Source organism: Mauremys reevesii, linkage group 5 (assembly GCF_016161935.1).
Source record: "Mauremys reevesii isolate NIE-2019 linkage group 5, ASM1616193v1, whole genome shotgun sequence".
In the NCBI taxonomy this organism is placed as follows: domain Eukaryota; kingdom Metazoa; phylum Chordata; order Testudines; family Geoemydidae; genus Mauremys; species Mauremys reevesii.
This window is the reverse complement of record NC_052627.1, coordinates 5,496,058-5,518,530: the sequence shown is the minus strand read 5'-3', so window position 1 is coordinate 5,518,530 and position 22,473 is coordinate 5,496,058. Positions and strand designations below refer to the sequence as shown.

At 43.3% G+C, this 22,473-nt stretch overlaps 1 protein-coding gene across 13 annotated transcripts in view; it reads right to left on the bottom strand.

The window, feature by feature from the left end:
* The window catches only part of ADGRL3 (adhesion G protein-coupled receptor L3), an 842,781-nt gene that overhangs the window by 684,157 nt on the left and 136,151 nt on the right, over positions 1-22,473 (bottom strand). For all 13 annotated transcript variants that reach the window (XM_039540335.1, XM_039540336.1, XM_039540325.1 and 10 more), the window contains exon 2: positions 7,829-7,895. The gene's annotated coding sequence lies outside the window, so the exon portion shown is untranslated. The remainder of the gene's footprint in view (positions 1-7,828; positions 7,896-22,473) is intronic.

Genomic DNA, 22,473 nt, shown 5'->3' with positions numbered 1-22,473 from the left:
CTTAGAAGCACAATAGTCCCATTGACTTTCAATGAGATCTGCATTCCTGAGTAACTCAGATGGTTTTGAAAATGCAGTCCAAATTTTAGACTTTCTAGCCCAGTAAGGCCTCCTGTTTCCAGTTACAGCGAACTATACAGGCCTCTGCGCTATCTCTGCGTGCAAAACGCAAATCCACTCCTTGCAAGGACTTTGGCACTGTGAGACCAAGACACCTTTAAGGATTGAAGATCAAATCCAGTAAGAATTGTGATGTGAGGGAAATTAGAAAAATGAATCCATAAAGCCTGTTGTTGGAATAATTTTACAAGTCAGAAGGCTCGTGCATTTACTTTTGGAGACAGTGAAGGGGCATGTAGCCATACAGTCTGTCTACAGAGTTGATATTCTTTAGTTTTATTCAGATATATAATAGGTCAGTTAAATACTCCATTGTACATGTGTTACAACCAAGCTTTACAAAATCTGTCAAATTACAATCCTTGGAAAGCTCGCCAGCCAAACAACTGTAACAGGCAATTTGAGAAGATACTCCCCAGGAATTAAAATTTTGTAAACATACATTTCAGCTAATTGCATTCTTGTTCTCGGTACACTGAAGGCACCATTTAGCCAAAGCATTTGTCAACAGAGTTTAGTTCCTTTAATTTAATGAACACTGAGCCTGTGTTAGGCTCAACTGGTATATGGTCAGGATCAACGTGCAATGCTAATGGAGAAAGGATGTCTAATATCATTTCAAGTGTTTAAGTTACAGCCAAGTCTATTAAGGCAAAACTTTTTTTTCTGTTTTGCTCAGGCAAACAGTGAGACAGATTTGAAAGAGTTTCCATGGGAAGAACTGATTCTTAAATGGTCACATAGATCAGAGAATTAAATTTCCACTATTAATTACAACTAGCATGTCCAAACCTGCAGCTGGAAGTGACTATTTTGCCAGCAAGTTATATCATTAGTAACATCAATACAGTACTGGTGCTGTCACAAACCACCTCACTTTTTTAAAGCAATATGGCTGCCCCCAACAACAGGCTTAGACAGGACAGTGCCAGTTGTAATTCAGAACAGAACCTCACACTCCCAATGAAGTCAGTGTCAAAACCTCACTTCAGAAGGACTGGCCCCTTATTTGCAGTTCCATTTCACCACTCGGGTGGATTATCCATTATACGAAATCTTTACATCAAGAATGTGTGCATTTCTAAAAGTCATGTTCTAGCCCAGCCGCAAGTCATCAGGCCGAATGCAGGAATCACAGGTAGAATTCTCTGGCCTGTGCGATGCTAGAGGTCAGACTCGCTATATGATCATAATGCTTCCTTAAAAGCTAGTAAGTCACATGAAGAAAAACATCTTAGTTTTCAAACTTTCACGCTTCTAAGCTGAATCACATGGGGTAACGTTCTGCTTAAAGCGATGGTTGTGACTGAGAAAAAGCAGAAAGGACTGCATTTGGTGGGAACACTGCTTTACTTACTAAGAGTCATCTGAATACAGTAGTTGTGTCTGTTCCAGCCAAGGTAATTTCCCAGGGAACTATCTGTGGAATCCATGTACTATGCACTTTGGGAATTTCAGAGAAATAAGACGAGAGGCTGATATTTTCTAAAAGATATTGGTCTTCATCTGTTCAGAGAAAAATACATTCAAACACGCATAGCATTTTAGAGTAATATTGTTCTATTACTTTCCAATGATTAGGATATGGCTAACCTCTTTGAGGAGCTAGTTATTCCTTCCAGAGGTTCCTGCTATACAGTCAGTTTTGACTGGAAACTCAAAATGTTGTTTAAGGCACTAAGCAGCAGCCAGACAGTTCACATTGTCCTCATTGCACTGGCAGCTATCGTTCCAAATGCTAAAGTTGTCTTCATGCAGATTTCAAAAGGCCAGTGTTTATGCATGTAGATTCTGAAGGGCATTTGCTGGATGGCTGACACACACTGACAGCAAGCACATCTACAGGAATGGAATGAGCAGGAAAGACTGCCTGAATAATTGATGTGCTTTTACTCTGCCCGATGGCCCAGTTATTACATTGTTCACTCTCTTCAACTGCCTGTGGTTTCTAAATTAATTAGAAATCTTAATGTCATGGCCAACCAGTTAAAAAAAGGCACTGAATACAAAATGAGATGGGAGTGGTATTAATGCCCTTGAGCCCTGGAAATTCTTACTTTGGCCTGGTCATGCAGAGAATAAAACATAGCCAGGTTTCTAGAATTCAGTATCTCTGAGTAATCCTGGTTTCTGAGGTTATAAGGGACTCTTATGCCAAATGTATGAAGCTTCAAGAGTCAGACTCCTATTTCATATGGTTGGGGATTCAGCCCAAGTGGTCCATCATGACAGATGCAGAAAATACTATCCTAGAAGAACTCACACACACCAGTTGGGATTTGCTCAACGTGATGGAGAACAACGTAAATGTACAAAACATACTTCAACCAGAGCTTCCGTTACCTAGTGCCACATTGCACAAAATGTAAAAAACCCTGTTAAACTTAGTACATACTGTATGCACGGCTGACCTACACCTATAGGTTTATCCAGCCAAATGACTAGCCAGGAATCCTTACACAGCTAAAATGAACTGCTCACTACTTACTGCCTCATCTCAGAGAGAATGAGAGAGGCTAATAAATGTTACATATTCATCAAATAGACAAATATGACAATAAATACCAATTACTATTTGTTTGCACCATGCATAGTCTTATTTTCTTACAATACTGCGCTGCTCCTACTAACATTCTAAATCAAGAGTGTCTACTGCATTTCAGAAAAGCAATGGGAATAATTCAGATATTTGAGGATTACAGCATACAGGGTTACTTTCCAAGTCCTTGGAAAGCATTTAGCCATGCTCTATTTTTGCGGCATTTTTTAGTTTCTTATTTTTCTGAAAACAGCAATAGAATTTAAAATCTGATTTACAACTGTAAGCACTCCAAAAACATAATAAATAAAAATGAATGGTTTCACTGAAATTATTTTAAATTTCTCAGCTATGTTAGGGACTAATATTTCACTTTCCTATAACAGAGCACCAAGTAATCAAAATGTCAAGTAAAATACAATAGTGCAGCATAATCGTTCTCTTTGCCAACATATAGCATGTTATTGTAACCTGCAGGATATCTAGAATATAATTCTACAGGGGCCATTAATACCTTTTTATTGTTCCCTTTTTTAAAATTCAGGGACTTACATGATTTTAGAAAAAATCAGATTGTGATTCTCTCTTTTTGACATGCATAATACAGCATGAACTCAGAACAATGAGTGTTCAAATCCTAATAGACAACTATCCCCAATTACCATTTACAGATAACTTGTCTCTGAATTATCATTTCAGGTGGAGAGAAAAAAAGCAAGCTAGGCTGGATGACAGGGAGATCTCAAAGACAGAAGTTCTCATGGAGCTTTAAACAGCATTATAATTCCTAATGCAATTACTTGCTAAAAGAATTTCACCCATCATCATTAGCAAGGCAATTGAAATCTGTAAGAGCAGAAACTACAGAGGGTGATATTTCTGTAAAAAGACCAATACAGTTATATTTAAATGCTTTTTGGAGGCTAAACATTTGGTCCATACATTTCCCGTGCATGTATTCTTGCCAGGTATGTATTTGGTATTAAACTGCAAACACAGTACAGCCCTATAAAAGGACCTGAAGCAGCCGTATGTTTCATAGACTCAGATTTTAGGTGATCATGATGGTCACGTCTGGGTTTAGTCTGACTTTCTGCACATTGCAGGCCACAGAACTTCACCCACCCACTCCTGTAACAGACCCCTAGCCTTTGGCTCAGTTACTGAGTTATCCTCAAATCATGATTTAAAGACTTCAAGTTACAGACAATCCACCACTTACTCTAGTTTAAACCTGCAGGCAACCTGTGACCCATGCTGTAGAGGAAGGCAAACACACACACCCTGCCCCCCCCAGGTCTCAGCCAATCTGCTCTGGGAAAAAATTCCATCCTGATCCAAATATGGTGATCAGGGAACCCTGAGCGCAAGTCCCATCAGCAAGGCACATGAGAAATAATTCCCTGTAGTAATTCAGAGCCCTCCCCATCTAGTGTCCCATCACTGGCTGCTGGAGATATATCCTACTGGCAGTCACAGTTGGGTCACATGCCATTGTAGGCAGTTTCATCATACCACCCCCCTCCCCCCCAATAAACTTATCAAGCTCGGTCTTGAAACTAGTTCGGCTGTTTGCCCCCACTGCTCCCCTTGGAAGGCTCTTCCAAACCTTCATCTAATTTCAATCCTAAACTTGTTGCTGGCCAGTTTATATCCATTTGTGCTTGTGTCTACATTGGTCTCTAACTTAAATAACTCATCTCCCTCCCTGGTATTTATCCCTCTGGTGTATGTATAGAGAACAATCATATCTCCTCTCAGCCTTCATTTGGTAGGCTAAACAAGCCAAGCTCTTTGAGCCTCCTCTCATAAGGTAGGTTTCCTCTGGTCATGCTAATAGCTCTTCTCTGCACCTGTTCCAGTTTTAATTCATCTTTCTTAAAGATGGGAGACCAAAACTGCACACAGTATTCCAGATGAGGTCTCACCAGTTCCTTGTATAATGGTACTAACACTTCCCTATCTCTACAGTAAATACCTTGCCTGATGCATCCATGGATTGCATTAGCCTGTTTCACAGCTATATCACATTGGCGGCTCATAGTCATCCTGTGATCAACCAATACATCAGGTCCTTCTCTTCCTCTGTGGCTTCCAACTGATACATCCCCAGCTTTTGGCAAAAATTCTTCTTGTTAGCTGATAAGTGCATGACCTTGCACTTTGCACTGTTAAATTTCATCCCACTTCTATTAGTCCAGTTTTCAAGTAACCATTTCTGACTTTTATGCCTCATTACTTGTATTCTCTCTCTCTCTCTGTAGTTAATAAAGTTGTTTTCTCTAAACCAGCGTGCTCAAGCTGAAGTGTCTGGTAACGCCATGTAGGGTAGCAAGTTGTATGCATATTATTCCCTGAAAGAAATAACACACTCAGTGTATTTGCACTATCCAGGAGAGGGCTGGGCAGTACAGGACATGCGTCTCTGGGAGAACACGTGGGACTGGGAGTGTGCTGGGGTCACCCTGTGATAATCTGTAAAGCTGGTGAGAGCCAAAGGGTGGCTGGCTGGCTGTAGCACACACACAGACATTGCTGGGAGTGACTTGCATGCTGGAGGCTGTTTATGAGCAGCAAGACATTATAAAGGGCCCCCAGGCTACAGGGCAGGGGTAACACAGTGACTCAATACTCTTGATTGTGCCCTGGTATGTCACAGATGCTTGCTCATTCAGGCTGGTCTGCAACCCTCCCCTACAATTTTTCCCCCCCTTGCTTGGGATGCAGGCTTCAGGAACTCTGACAAAGTAATTTCAAACCTCCTCCACATTCAGATCCTTGAGTTCTTCAGTCCAATCCATCCCCCTAATTCCCTGATTTGTTGTTTGCCTTTTTCAAATCAAAGACCCTTGTTGCAGACTTATTTTTGTTTATCCTTCCATTTAATTTAGACTGAACTAGCTCATGATCATCTGAACCAAGGTTGTCCTACCTGTTAGCATTATCGGTACTGGCACAATCTTTCCTCTCAATGTCCATTCTCCTACCCTCTACTGTTCCTTTCTCCATTGCTGCATCAATCTTTCTTGATTTCCCCTCTGTATCCCCTGAACTCCTAGTTTAAAGTTCTTTTAATCAGTTGTGCCAGTCCTCTGTCCATGAATGCCTCCCAGTGGTCAAACATCCCAAAGCCCGCCTTATAGCATCACTGCCTGAGCCATCTGTTGATCATCATAATCTTGTCTCGCCTTCATTCTTCTCCTGCAGGGACAGGTAAAATTCCACTGAAGATCACCCAGGCCTCCAATTCCTTAAGCGTCTTCCCCAGCCTGGTACAATCTCCCCTGATGTGTTCCAGCAGAAATCTAGCAGTACCATTTGTTCCTATGTGAAGGACAATAATTGGCTTTCTTCCTGCTATCATTAGGATCCACTTCAAACTCAGATCCACGTCCTGTACCTTAAGCTCCCAGCAGACAGCACACCCTTCTGTTATCCAGATCAGCTCTGGTGATAGGCCTGTCCGTTCTTCTTAGTAGGGAGTCCTCAGTGATGTAGACTTGCCTCTTCCTGGGGTTGGTGTGATTCTCTGGCCTTCCTCCTCCTGTTCTTTCTGGCTCCCAGTCCTCTTCTCTTTTTGTTCTTCCTTGCAATCTTCTGCGAGTCATCTTCTCTCCTCTGAGGCTCTGAACTCTGGCTATCTCTACTGCTTCATCCCCTCTTCCTGTAGGACCATCTACTCTTCTCTTCTCTTCTTCCTTTCTCTCCCACCTCTGTAACTGCCTGCTGCACGCCTTCATTATCCAACTCAGCAAACCTGTAACTCAGCTATTTCTCCTTCATTAGCCGGTCCTGACCTCTGCCTGGTTCTTCCAGTCACATACTTCCATTGGCCACATTCCCCACCCAGCAGTCTCCCGTCACAGTTCTCCAGTCCATAGTTTCCACCTGCATCTCCAGACCTTGGATCTTCTCTTCCATAAGCACTTCATACAAACAAACAAAGCTCTTTTCGGGTCCCTGCCCCAGGATAATGTACATCCCATAGCTTCCACATCCAGTTATCTTCATTGTCTCTTCCATTCCTTGGGTCACAACCACTGCTGCCTCTGTATCTGTCATAGTTTTCCCGCCTAAACTCCTGGCAAGAGAAAAACCAACCCATACGCAAAACAAAACCACAACACCACACACCCCCTTCCAGAAATTCCCCTTACAAACTCCCTCTCAAACTCTCCTGTTTACAGCTCTGTTTGTTGGATGGCTTCTTTATAGGTCCCCTAATCATGGAAGCCCCATCCACTATTCAGGACTCTGCTGTGATCAAAGGCTCTGCTGCTCTCACAGCATACTTCCCCCTACCAGCCTTTCCTGATGAATGAGGAGCTAGATCTACTTCTAGACAAGAAATATATACATTTCTAAAGCCTACACATGCCTACATAACAAAAGATATCCTTGTAATATTCTAGTCTATTTATTTTTGCTGTCTTTGCTTATTGATCACTACTGAAGTGTGCTGTGCTAATTTATCAAGGATGCAGCAATGTAGAGGTAGACAATTTAAGTCATCACTCCACTGCATTTTTCAAAAGAGAGCAGTGAAATAATGTCTCATAAGAATCCCTTAAATGTTTCCGCAGGCTCTTTCCTTGCAGAGCAGCTTGGCAAAGAAACTAGAGATTGAGGCTGTAGTAACGTACATGGCTTCCCCTTCTGCTGTTTGCAATCCCTTCAGTCAGGAGCTGCCCTGAGCAGTATGGCTCATGCAAGAGCGATGACCACCATTTTGTTTCATGCTAGAGATTGAAACAGTGACCTCCACACTTGCCCAAAGCTATACAAGAATACTAAATAGCTATACCAGGTGAACAAAGCAAAAGTAGATGATTGCGCAGCCTTTTTCACTGGAGCGTATGAACACCTGTTTTTCTCTTTCACCTCTTTAACCCATATGCATACTGTATCATTTCACAGTGTGATAGTCTGCGTCTTTTTATTTCATCAACATCTTGTTTTGTTACTTTTATTCCCATATTGCTCTTATGGAAAAGGAGCACTGTAAAGAAATGACTGTGCCTATTAAATGAAATTTTCTAATACCATAAGCAATGACAGTATTGCTATAGATTTGCACAGTGTGACACATTGAACAGTTATCTATACCAGTGTTTCAAACATTTTGCAACAGCTAACAAAGAAGGCTAGACTCTGTGAACTAATAATTACCTTATCTTGTTCTTCAGTTGCTAAAAATCCATACGCTATTTTTTGCAAATTACTGAAATCAGCATTTCTGGAAGAAAAAAAAAAGAAAAAAATTAGGCTTATTTACACTTGCCTCTGAGGACTTATTACACAGCTATGAAAATGTTTTTCTGATACATGTTCCCAACATACACCGATGAGCACAGTGCTTCCGGAATATATAGATCTGGTTTATTAAGGACTATGTGAATTTTTAATGTGAATATTTACATAGCATATCTTTTTACAGAAAGAAACAATGGTGCATACCTCCCCCAGATTAAAGAAAATACTGACAGCTCTCAATGCCAATTAGAAAGAAAAGAAGAGAAAAGAACATTGGCAAAGAAATGGCTATGTACTTCTGTTACATATCAGAAACATTTGTGTATTTATATAATTCTAAGGTGCAAGCCTGCTTCCATTTTATATCAACTATTCCATTCAAGAGGTGCAGAACGAGTTCTTATGCCTTAGTTTTCTTTCCAAACTTATTTACACATCTACTACATTTCTATAATGTACAGGGAGGGGACAATGACTTGTTTCATTTATGAGTCACATATTAAAATGACAAAAAAGAAATTAAAAGCCATTAAGTCCCAGTAAGGTGGAATCCAGTGTTAATGAAGTCTAGTCATTGCCAAGGAATCACCTAAAGCAGCGTTTTTTTCTAAATCTTTCATACTATGGACTATTTCATTGGAAAGAGATTTCTTCTGTGTCATCTCCTCTACCAGACTCCAAGTTCTCTGCTATGTGCTTATCAAGAAATTTCATTCTACACACTGTCAGATCTCAAACCAGAGGTGGTCCAAGCAGAGGTGGATTAAGGTTTCTTGGGGCCCTGAGCCAGAACAAGTGGAAGGCCCCTCCCCACCCCTTCCACCTGTGCTCCTGCACCCTCTGCATGTGACCCTGCCCATGGCCCCACCCTTTTCTGCCACTTCCACAAAGCCTCGCCCCAGTTCCACCCAGGGTCCCCCCCTCACCCACTACAGCCCCAAGACTCTATCCCCCTGCCACAGCCTTAGGCTGTAGAAGGAGTAACAGCTTCCCAGCCCTGAGGCTGTGGCAGGTAGCGAGAGCTCCTCCAGTCCCAGGGGGTCCCGGTGCTGGGGCTTCCCCTGCCACCTGCCAGCTTCTGCCAGGGACGGGGTCCAGGGGAATGCGGTCTTCCTCCACCCACTGGTGGGGAGCGGGGTTGAGTACACGGGGGTTTGCCCTACCCGACCACCAAGGAGCGGGTCGGGGGTGTGAGAGGTAAGGCAGGGGTTCAGAACTATCAACCTATAGTGGAATTCCGGCCCCACTGACTTCCCTGGGTCAAGATTTCACCACTGGAGTGAGATATATCCAGGAATTAGAGGCTCTTTTCCTTTGAAGTGATGCCCAATGAGCCTTATTCTGAATAGGGATATCCGTCCACAAGTGAGGACCCCACTGAATAAAATGATAGCAAATTTCAGCACAACAATGTTGAACCTTGGTCAGTTAATGGAGCTATATAAGGTGACATGGGTGAAATCCTAGCCCTACTGAAGCCAATGGGAGCTGTGTCCTTGACTTCAGCAAAGCCAGGATTTCAACCCAATTCTTCATATTCTTCTGCTCTTTTGGCACTGTGAAAGGAAGGTTGGTCTTGTGGTTAGCCTAGGATTCTTACGCTATCTTATCTGGTTAGATGTACAGCAATGCCAAAGAGCAGTCAACTGTAGCTGAAGATGATCAAGACTTTTGAAAATCAGGCAAATTTATCTAGGAACCTAAGTGTGGACTTTGCAGCCTATAGGTCATGGTTCATGGCTGACCAGGCACTCACCCTTGTAGGCAGATGAGCCCTTACTTGACTTTTCCCTCACTCAGGGTTTCACCAAGTCCAGACAGATCGCTAGATGCTAAAGAACACTCCCTTATGGTCGGTCTCATTTCATAACAGAAAAGCCAATGCAGAACATGAACCAAGCTTTCACCCCAACATCTCAGCTGGGTGACCAGGTCGATCTTAGCCCATCTGTCCCACACCTGAGTCCATTGCTCGCCTCTAACCACACTCTTCCTCAGGAGATCTCTCGGTATTGCTCTCTGCCTCTGCTGGTAGGCCTCTTGCATCTGCCAGAGTAGGATCCTTCTCAGGAGTCAGGGGTCTAGGGAGGTCCATCCCCTGCGACTCTACTCCAGGGACAGGGATGACCCTTGCCAGGCCAGGCTTCCAGTCAGTGGCTGAGACCAGGGCTACAGTTACAGGCCCCAAGCCAGGGGCGGCTCTACAAAGTAGGCTGCCCCAAGCAGCGCGGAGCGCTGCGCCGCCCTTCCCCAGTCCCGCGGCGGGTCCCCTCTTCCCGCGGCTCCGGCATCCTGGGGAGGGCGTCATTTGGCTCCGGTGGAGCTCCCGCCGGCATGCCTGCGGCAGGTCCACCGGAGCCCGGGACAAGCGGACCTGCCGCAGTCATGCCTGCGGCGGGTCCCGTCTTCCCGCGGCTCCGGTTGAGCTCCCGCAGGCATGCCGGCGGGAGCTCCACCGGAGCCAAATGACGCCCTCCCCAGGATGCCGCCCCAAGCGGGCGCTTGGCCCGCTGGTGCCTAGAGCCGCCCCTGCCCCAAGCACAGCATCTTTAGTGCCCCCTCCCTCCCGCCTACAGCTGTCCTTCATGTTGTATACAATTTTAGAGAGGTAAGGCACTCCTAGGCACGTGCCTACTGTACCTAACTGGAAATCTGGCCCTGCTTGGATATCTGCCAACTGCTGCCACCCATTTAGGAGGCTCTCAACTTACACACTCCCCATTCTGGTGGGTTCCCCAGAGAGCTCACCCTCTGGGCTCCCGGCTCAGCCCTCTGGCTAAGGCCTCTCCTGGGAGCTCCTCTCCACAGGAGCGTCTTCCCTCCCTTAGGAGTGCCCCACTGAGCTTGGGGAACCTTTACGAGGTCCAGATGCGCATTGACTAATCAGCCACCTGGGACAATCAGTTACCCCCAGATGGGACCTTCGTAAGACAGTCACGGGAAGACTGAGCCCTAACGCCCCACGCAGGGCAGCTGCCCCATGACACTAACCTTCAGGCTGCCGTTTGTCCATAGCGTACAAGTACACCCGAGAAGGAACAATTAATGTGAACTTCTATAAGGGGTCTGATCCTGCTGTCTTTATTCAGCAAAAAGAAAGAATTGTGCACTTGGGCTCAAGGTAAGGTTAGCTGTCATTTTACCCTGCCCATGAAAGAACCAGATGCTAACTGCTTCCAGTCTTGGAATCTGATTCAAAGTGGATGATTTTGAGATGGAAATACGGTTTTACAAGTGCAGAACTGACTATGCAACTCCTCAAGAGGAACATCCAACATGCTTTTATTTCTAGAAACAGTGTGATTTGGTTGGACTACAGCAGTTATATATTATAGCAGCCACTACACTATGCTTTAAAAAACCACTGGAGAATAACTTTTATCTGACTGCAGCACTATATGGCAGAAACAATGGTTTGCCATAATAGTCTCAAGAAGTTAATATTAGTTTGCCTCCCAATTACCTGGCAACAATTTTTCAAATAAAATTCAAACAACAGGCTCTTAATTTCATTTACAACACCCCTGATTTCACATTTCCCTGTATATAAAACTGTACAGGTAGCACAATGTACAGTGGTTTATGGCTCTCTTGTGTCAGGTTCCCATTCAGTGCATGTTTCCCCTCACCCCCAGGCATCTTCTCTTATAAGGCTAGAATGCTGGCTACAGAATATTCTTCCCCACAAATTCCAGATGCATAACCCTGAGCTGGCCTTTGCACAGTATTCACGTGCTGATTTCAAAGGTAGTTTGGGGATTCCTTTTGTTATTTTAATCACACAAGGAACCAACAAAATGGATGTGTGCTGGACAGACTTTGCAAAGTATTTGGCAGGGCAGAGGAACTGCTCGGATTCAAAGTCATCTGATGCCCTAACTCATGGAAAGTATGTGGTATCCCATCCTCTTCTCCCCAGGATAGTTTAAATACAGCGGGTGTAGTTTTAACTCTGACTCTTGTTAACATTAAGAGGAGTTACAGTTAATTCCCCACACAGACCAGAAGTTCCCTCTTCCCCGCTCCCACTCAAGCTAGCCACTCCCCAAGTCTTAGGCTATGGCTACACTTGCACTTCAAAGCGCTCCCGCGGCAGCGCTTTGAAGCGCTAAGTGTAGTCAAAGTGCCAGCGCTGGGAGAGAGCTCTCCCAGCGCTGTCCATACTCCACCTCCCTGTGGAGAATACCGTACAGCGCTGGGAGCCGCGCTCCCAGCGCTGGGGCTTTGACCACACTGGTGCTTTGCAGCGCCGCAATTTGCAGCGCTGGAGAGGGTGTGTTTTCACACCCTGCTGCAGCGCTGCAAATTTGCAAGTGTAGCCATGGCCTTAGTCCCCCACTCTCTGCACTTGTCCAATGTGTTCTCAAAAACCATTTATTGTTTCTAACTCAGTTGTTTGCAGCCTGACACAACAGATTTCAGGTGCATCTTGCAACTTTGACAAGTGGCATCACCCAGGACTCTTTGATGAAGAGCCATGTTAAGTGGGGAATCCTGTCCCTCTCACTCCATCCCACATCACACGGTGGGGGAATAATCTAAATAATCTACACTCAGGCCACAACTGCCAAGATTACTGCTAAATGGATAGCACAGCTGCATCAATGCAGTCAACTCCTGCTAATGGCCCTGCTGGTGCTCTAAAGGTTCATGTCTCCATATCCTCTGCTACTGAGACTAATGCATTTGTGTAGACGGAGCAAGGGCACCACTCAGTCTCTACATGTGCCAAGATGAAGACAATTAATCTAAACTATTGTGTCTTCCTGACTTTCACACCACCCCAGATGGTAGTATTAGAAAAAGCAATGATAAATGCCATCTACTCTACCAATTCAACAAGATAGACATGATGTAAGCATAGGTTGTTTTACTCAACCAATGCTGCAAAACAGAAGACTACTGAACATTCACACTAATGCTGGGAGACCCACTGGCCTAAACTTCCAAAAGTGAGTCTCAATTTTGGGTGCCCAACTTTAGACACCTTAAAAGGTGCCAAGCATCCAATCTCTAATAATCAGGGTCCCTTAAGGTGCGACAAATTAGACACCCCAAAAAAATCACTTTTCAAAATTGAGGTTGTTGTGAGTTTTGTAAATTAGTAAGTGAACTCAGTGAATGAGGAGCATTTTGTTCTACAAAATGCATTTGGTTCAGTTACTTGGTGCGTGCAGTTCAGTTTTAACTGGCGAGGCGTTACAAATATTTAGAGTTGGTCCTACATATGGCAGATTGCTGCCCACAACACAAAAACCACGGCTGTTATCACTAAGGCCTGGTCTACACTGGGGGGGAGGGTCGATCTAAGGTACGCAACTTCAGCTACGTGAATAGCGTAGCTGAAGTCGAAGTACCTTAGCTCGAATTACTTACCCGTTCTCAAGGTGAGGGATCGATGTCCGCGGCTCCCCCGTCGACTCCGCTACTGCCACTCGCTCCGGTGGAGTTCCAGAGTCCACGGGAGCGCGTTCGGGGTTTGATATATCGCGTCTAGATGAGACGCGATATATCGAACTCCGAGAAATCGATTGCTACCCGCCAATCCGGCGGGTAGTGAAGACGTACCCTAAGTCTCAGCAGAGAGAAACAAACAGCCACCCAATCTGAAGAACTCCTAGATCCTGGTCATGGCAAAAACCAATCATGGGATAGCGTAGGGAAGTTTCCATTGTCACTGCCCTTGCTGTACCAGTCCTGTGGATCACGATATCAACTTCAGCCTACTAGAACTACATTAACAAACATGCAACACGCTTTTTAAACCACAAATATTACCATCCTCCACTACAGAACTATTTTGATGATCGCTATTAAAGTTAACAATTATTAGCAGCATTACACTAGCCCCTAGAAGCTTCAACGGAATTCAGAGCCCTTTTGGTCTATTAAAAACAAATAAACAAACCAAACCAAACCACCCTCAATGAGCTTACAATCTAAATAGACAAGGTGTGCAAAAGGTGGGAGGGGAAATAAATGCATGGAGAGGGGGTTGCACTTGCTAAAGCTCACACAGCAGGAATAAAACAGCTCTCCGATCTCCCAGTGCAGCTTCCTAGCCAGTAGGTCATGCTGCCTCTCCAGTAATAAGCCGGTCAACTACTAACCAACTTGATTTATCAAATGAAAAGTGCAGCTCAGACAATTCATACTGTACCTAGCTGTCATATGCAGCCACACAAATGAAACATGGTTGACACAGTTACACCAAGGGGCAAATTTTCAAGAGTGCTCAGCTGCCATTTGTGAGGCTCGACTTACACCAGAGCTCAGCTCCCATTTAGGTGGGACTAGCCCGGGTCCCCACATAGGGTGGGTGTGTGTAGGGCCACAGATGTCCTCAATTCAGCCCTGCCAATACAAGCCGGGTCAAGTGCTAAGACAGGATGCTGTGCTGGCGTCAGCAAGTCTACTTCTCACACTTCTTATGCATGAATTTGTGCAACGCTCCATAGAGAAACAATGACTCCTCTCTCCACATGGACACCGCTACCCCTACACTTTTCTTTTATCTTCCAAAGGAATGGTTTCACACTTGCTGGGTACATTAGAGACATATCGATCTCGTTAGCTCTTTCTTCTTCAATTGCCACTTTCCACAGAGAGGCTGATGCTCACACATTCTTCTCGACCTCATGTTTACAACTTTTAAGAAATGGTCTAACTAGATATGCACAAATATCAAGGTAAATGGGCCATTTTATCTCATGCTCTTAAATTTTAATAGGATTATGTACTGTAAATCTACAGTAACATTTGCAAGTCAGAAACTCGAGTCCCTCATATGTAAGTGTTTAGATACTTCAAATATTAATATGTAACCGGTGATATTACAAAGGTTACATTTCTAACTATCTTTCTCCTGAAAATCTAACATACTAATGTCAAAATAAATGTGATATATTTTCCGCAGATTACTAGCGAAGTCCTTCCAAGACAGTGTAGCTGGAATTTTATTAAACTTCCTTCTATACAATTAATCTGAAAAGGAGAGAGAATTTTGCATTTCACAAAGAAAGGATGGAAAAAGTAAAAGTGTGCAAAATGAATAAAGCTTTTAGCCTTCGCAAACAATATTAGCACATAAAATATTAATAGCAATGCTAAATTAATCTTCAGTAAGAATCAGAGGCAATTGGCTGTAGCTCATATTATGGATTACTTTGGTTTACCATTTAAAATATGTTAGAGCCTACCCCTATGGCTGTGTATCACAACACTGTACATTATCCTCTGTAACATGGTGCATTACAGTAACACCAATCCTGCTGTCAATTAAATGAATGGTAAACTCCCATTAACTTCACCTGGAACAGACGCAGACCCATAGTGGCCAGAAGAGGATTCAGTCTAGCAATCTAAATACAGCACAGACATAACAGAGTAATGATTTGAAGCAGAGGGGATGCTGGCTCTCATTTTAACACTTCTGCGGTAAAGAACGGAGCAGCTCATTTCCCTAACCCAAGGATAACTTGGTACGTTTCCCGAACAATTTCCTCTTCAGCAATTTTTGCTGTCTGTCTGTCTCTCTCTCTCTCTCCTCCTTGCTCTAATGCCTAATGATTTTCAAACTCATTATGTGAATGTACTACAAGCTTAGAACCTACCCATGACACATCCCTTTGGGCCCATTGCAGATCAATTTTGGTTCTGCTAGAGTTAGCAGGAAATATTTACAATTTCTACTGTTTAAGAAAATTACTCATTTTTTAAAAGATCAAATTACAGGGCAGAATTTTCACCTCCAGTCCACACAGCAGTTTTTCTTCCCATAGCAAGACTCTTTGTTGCATATTATAAAGCACAGAAAGCCAACCAGAGAAAAAGACACACCATCACTGTAAGCAGGGTAGATTTCAAAGTGAAATTCTGCCTTCTGAAAAATACATGCAGTGAATACTAACTTCAGTGGGGCCAGGATTTCACCCGAGATTGACACCTACTGCAGCCCATGGGGACTGTTCATACATCTAGGAGAGCAGAATTTGATCCACAGTTTGGAACTACGCAATATTTACAGCTAAGTTAACAGCACTTTCCCAGCAATATATTTTAACAGCTCTTCAAGCACTGGATATTATGTTGGCACAACACTCTCCAAACTCTTCTGCTTCGTGTAAATTCCTGGTGAAGTATTTAGGAGATAAAAATGATTAATCCTCATTAAAATGAAAATCAAGAAAATGATACAGTCTGTTGCATCTACTTGATGACTCAAAAGCCTCTTTCATTTCAATGTTAATTGTCCCTTTATACAAATCTGCAATACTCGAATACACACAGAATAATGGTTTTGTATTTTTCTACACTTGCAATATTAAGGGCCAGATGTTAGAAACTGCTCAGCATCCAGATTTGCTCAGGTGCCAAAACGGGTGCTGAGCACTTTCTAACCTCTAACACTAAGGGCTCATTTGGTATCTTAAAACCACGGCAAATGGCAGGGACCAGCATTGAGGCACACACCATCCCAGAGAGTGCTGCTTTGAGCACTGTGCTTCACCCAATATACTGCCCTTAAAGGGTTCGCTGTCTTCACATTAGGCAGAGAGTGTCCTTGGGCTGCTCCTCCGAGTCAGTATTGTGTTACATCTAGGAATTTTCTGCAAAAATTGTTTCCCTAGTGGCTGCCTCCATTTTGAAGTGCAGCAAAGGAAGGAATGTACCAAAATCCATAGGCTGGAGAGCATGCAACTGCATCTCAAAGGGAGGCCTATTCCAGTGACTCTGGGAGATACAGAGAAGCCCGGCCACATATGGCCAGCAATGAGGCAACCCGACCTGAGCAGTGACCTGTCGCCTTACTGTCCTCCACCGGAGAAATACAAACCAAGCAACACCAGGAGTGTCATCAGCAACACACACACACCCCCGGAGCAACAGTTCCCCTGAAAAAAAATCAACCCTGCAAAGCCAGCCAGCTGCGTCAGAGAGGCAGACAGGACAGGCGGGAGAAGCTAACAAGTAAAGCAAAGGTGGGCTGTCTCTCTCACAGTGGGGTAGAGAGGAAGCAGAGTAGGGTATGTCTCTACCAGCAGGCCAGGGGCAGGGCAGGGCAGGTTGACTCCTAGGTGCAGCAAAACCCAGTTTGGGATGCGAAGCATTCTCTCAATGGGAAACAGGGAGCAGACGATGGTTCTGGAGAGGCTGTTGTCTATGGATCAGTGTGGGACAGGGGAGAAGGGCAAGGTTTACAGAGGTACACAGGCAGATTGGGTATGACTTCGGCGTGCAGCACTGCTTTCTGGCCGGTGACCCAACCAATCCAACTTTGCCCCAAACCCATTAGAGGGAAAAAGGAGATTGGCATTTTAACCTGATGATGTAAAATGTTAGTGAAGGCTAGAAAGTGGAAAACAGTCCATATTCCTAGTGGTGTCATTGGAATGGCAACACTCGAGGAGTGAAATTTAACCAAGACTTCACCAAAGCCCTGTCTCTATATTCATTTGCATAGTGTTGTCTATTCCACATGAGTTAGGGGACATATGCAATTTCTTCTCACTGCAGAAGAAAGCCCTTAACCCATTTCTTATAACAAAGCTATCAAAGTGCCACTGCATGGACATGTGGCACAGGAGTTAAAGTTCTAGAGTAGGCATAATGACAGAAATACAGGGCAGAGACCCTGGATTTAGTCTGTAAATGAAAAAAATGGAGGGACGAATCTCTCGCCTGTCTCACTCCAGGGACTCTACCTACGGTGGATAAGGGATTGATCTGGCTTGGTATCAGTCTCCTCCTCTGCTATCTACTACATTACAAAGAAAGCCAAATGCAAACCGTATCCAGTCAGAACCTTTAGAATACACAGCTGCTTCAAGGAAAAACTTGAACTAAGTTAAGTGGTGAAGACAAACTGGATACAAGCCAGAATCTGCTATGTTATTTGCTTAGACACCATTTATTACGGTTACATTTTATTATACAGTAGTAAAAAATTACAAGGCAACATCCTGTGTTATTTCCCACTGGGATAAATGATACAGATGGACTATTAAGTCTCAACACCAGAACCAGCATGCCAGATTACATTCCATTTGTACCTTTATAATGTGTCAATAGCCTGACATTTATGCCTGTTGATGGCAAAGCTATTTATATTATAGACATTTAAATGTGCCATAAAGCATGTAGCATGATAAAAATCTAGACCCCTCAATTCCTACAAAAAACAGTAAACCTACCACAGAACACCCAAACAAGCACCTGCACCCTAAACTAAAAATAGCATCTCTGTTTCTTCACGCCTGCCTAGTGTTTTTTTAAATGCTAATGTCCTCACACAGATAAGTATCAGAGGGGTAGCCCTGTTAGTCTGGATCTGTAAAAGCAACAAAGAATCCTGTGGCACCTTATAGACTAACAGACGTTTTGCAGCATGAGCTTTCGTGGGTGAATACCCACTTCTTCTTGCATCCGAAGAAGTGGGTATTCACCCACGAAAGCTCATGCTGCAAAACGTCTGTTAGTCTATACGGTGCCACAGGATTCTTTGTTGCTCACACAGATAATTACTACAAACCCGGTACTGCACTTGTCCTTCAGTACAAAGTCATATTTATTTCCATGTTTGCTCTTTCACACACACTGGGCATCTTTATGATTTAGATCTCGAGCTTTTATAACATCTCTGAGCCCAACTGTGTATTAGCAAAAGATGAACTGTGCGAACGAGGTGTCTCAAGGATTTCATAATGGAAGAGCCCTGCCCAGATTAATTGATGGTTCTAATTTAACTCTAGTTAGCAGTGACCAAAAATTTTACTTTGACAGCTGTTTAATCACATGGATGACTGAGATTACTAACGTGAATTGCAAATACTGAGTTGCAACAGGGTTTCAGGACCAGGTCCCTACAAATATTTAGGCACCTCACTGCTGTTGATTTCATTAGGAATAAGATGCCAAAATACCCTTGAGGTGATGGGCCTAAGTGCCTAATTCCCTTTGGCCCCTTTGAAAATCCCAACTTCGTTACACAGGATTTCAAATCACAAAAAGCAGCCACACAACTGATATTAACGAACATCCTTCTTGGAAGAGTGAGCACCCAGTCCAAAGATTGAACAACTAAGGCACAGTGGAAGTGATGCCTGGGAATGTTCAAAGGGCTGCTACCCAGTTTTATTGACCAAAGGATCCACTCCTCAGCACCCTTCACAGGCACCAAGCTCACTATACCATAACAGGAAACCGAGCAGGTGTTGTGGAGGCATTGGGAAATATGCAACCTGGGGGGGTCACCTGTTCTAGTTAATATTTCCTAGCTGAGGTAAGGAAAAGTTACTGACATGCAAACTCAAGGGGTCATGCAAGGATCATGTCTCAAAATAACTTTGACATAAGCAAGTCTCTGATGTTGCCAATGCTCCTCACCAAACCAGTTAAAGTGAAATCACAAGAAGAAAGAAAAGCCGGTTTGTTCATAATGCCTCCCATCTTCAGGGCTAACATATCAGCGGCATGGGGGCAAAATGTACCTCCCATGTTGCCCCATGACTCTGTTACAGCCCTGTTTAAGAGTCTGACGCAAAGCTCATTGATGTCAGTAGCTGCCTTTCCTTGACTTCCACAGGCATTTGATCAGGGCTATAAGTGCTGATGTTCACTTAGAAGAGTGCCACCATGGTCCATTTCATCACAGTGGCTCCAGGGGAGAAAGTGGTTCACTCCACTTAGTCAATGATTCCCCACTGGTGACAAGGCTGCACTATATGAAAACTCATCTCGTAATTTATGTTTAGCTCTGATTCTCTACATCGTATACATCTCGGTATAGGCCTGTCGTACTTTTTTATTATTAACGTGACACCAATATGCTTAACTGAAATGTATGCCACCTAAGCAGACTTCTGAAAATGTAGTTTATCATTAAAAATTAGTATCAAATGTGACTGAAATGTAAAATTATCTTGATCTTTTATTCCTCATGCTCTAGCAGTCACAATTCTTCCTTCATGTGAGCGGCCATGTTTGTGACATTAGCAAACTCAGCAAGTGCTGAGCCAGGGATACATAAATATCCTGTTGAAGGACAGATTTTTCCCTGGCAATAGACTGATTTAATCACACACACTAAAACAGATGTGCCCATATCCGACTGTCAGCTAACAAAATAAAAAAGTTGTTACATCGCAAAACAATATAGCCCGGCCTGGGTCTACCAGCAGGTCTGTATTTTTATGTGTGCCATGACCATGAGGGATAGCTTAGTGGTTTGAGCATTGGCCTGCTAAACCCAGGGGTGTGAGTTCAATCCTTGAGGGGGCCATGGAGGAATCAGGGCAAAAGTCTGTCTGGGGATTGAGCCTGCTTTGAGCAGGGGGTTGGACTAGATGACCTCCCTTCCAACCCTGGTAGTCTATGATTTCATTTTTACAGTGGATGCCCCAGTCCTTGCAATGTATTTAAGAAATCCTGATATGATGGAGGGTCACCATGACAAGTGCAAAAGCAGGATCACTGGAAGCACATGCATCAGAAATTCTGCCCTATAGCATGGATTAAGGCTCTGAAGATTTTCAATAATTTCAAGTATTATGTGGAATTCAAACTTTTATGAAAAAAACCAACCATTTTCTATTTTTTGTGAGGATACCCTGACAATCACAACCCATAAAAATGCTGTATTTCTGAATTTGCGGATAGCCTGCAGAGAAACTCTAGGAAAGATACCATTTCCCCATTCATCTAAACAGAATGGGAACTCTGAAACCTCCTGATAACAAAGCAATTATCAACATTAACTGTTTTAATGGTATCTGTAATGGGACTCAGGGCTCTGAAGCCAGTGTGGATGCACAAAGTTTCTGTGCAGATGGCCCTGTGCCTTCACGGAACCCCTAAAATCTCTAAAGCTCTTGAGGGAACTGATAGCCTTTGGGACCACAACTCCTGCTTCTTCCATGCTGGGGAACCGCTGCTTGAAGAATTCAGAGGAAACTCGGTAAAGGAAATTTAACAGTGTTCACCTAACCATCATCTGCTCCCCTGAGGTTTTTGTGGGAGCAGGCAAACCCACAAGCTTTTAAAGCTGTGTAAAAAAAAAATTAAAGCCATTTAAAAGTCACTTCAGTTGTAAAAATTCAACCAGAGGAAACTATTGGAAATACTTCCCTAGTAGGAATGTACATCACACTAATATACAGGAGTAGTGGGCAATCATTTTATTCTGACCTGTGAATTCTAAAAGAACACAGAAATATATTATATACACATAAAGACATCGCTGGGTACAGGTGTTATGAAAGTCACTTGTGTGATGTGATGTCATCAGAAGCCTTTTATTGTTTTCACCTTTTTTTCCAGTTACTCTTAAATTATTGTGTGTGTTATTTCTTTATTTCTACAGCTATGTGATGAACTGCAGTACCATAAGATAAATTGCATTCAGTTTGCATATTTGACCTCCTCACTTGAACTCAGCCTGCTAATCCATCTCAGCTGGCTCTATTTCTAATACACCATATGTCTGAGTAACTTTCAAACAGCTGTACCTTTTTGATATGTCTTTTTTCAAACAAAAATATTTTCTTCATCCCCAAAAGTGACAGCAGAGACTAAAAACAAAACTCAATACACCCTAATCCAAACTAGTGAGAACTCTAAGGATCTGAATTTCTAACTGCGAGGTACCAAAACACACCGCTTTATCTCATTTCAGAACAGGGGCTGCGTGCTTTCCAGTTACTCATATAACATTTGTACAGTATGAAGCCCTTGTGCTTCATGAGATGTTACACCTTAAAACTGCAAACAGGCTGATTTATGGGAAAATTATTGGAGCAATTGCCCATACTGCTGTTAAATCTACAGTGAAGTGACATATGTATCTTAACCACAAGGGAGCAAGCACTCTTAAAAGAGCTTGGCCAACCTTTTTGAATGTGGGTGCCTCAGCGTTAGGCACCTAAATCCACAATGAGGCATCTACATAACAGTTGCCTGATTTTCATAGCTGCTGAATGCCCACAACTCCCATTAAAGCCAATGGCAGCTACAGGTGCTCAAGACACCTGGAAATTAGGCCATTTGTGTTTGTACACCAGCAAGCACAATGGGGTCCAGTCATTGATAGGGTCTCCTAGGCGCTATGATAGTACACATATATCATAACATAATAAATAATAATAATTATATCAAGTATCAGGGGGTAGCTGTGTTAGTCTGTATCCACAAAAACAAGGAGTCCAGTGGCACCTTAAAAACTAACAGATTTATTTGAGCATAAGCCTTCGTGCGTAAAAAACCTCACTTCTTCAGATTACTGAAAGTAATAATTATAGTATGCCTTAATAAGGATTTGGACATCTAAGGATCAAAGTTTTGGCCTTGAACTGTATCTCCCACTGAAGTGTGGAATCCCATACGGACGGATCTACTGTGATCGGTGTAAGCCAGTAACAAAATAGACAACTTGTCGGTGTGCTAATAATACACTGAACACAAAGCTAAACACACTGAATATTCCCAGGGGCTTTTAGAGTAAAGCTGCTGCTTCTTCTGGAGGAAAAACAAAGGCAACAAACTTCCAAGTTGTGAAATATAAAAAG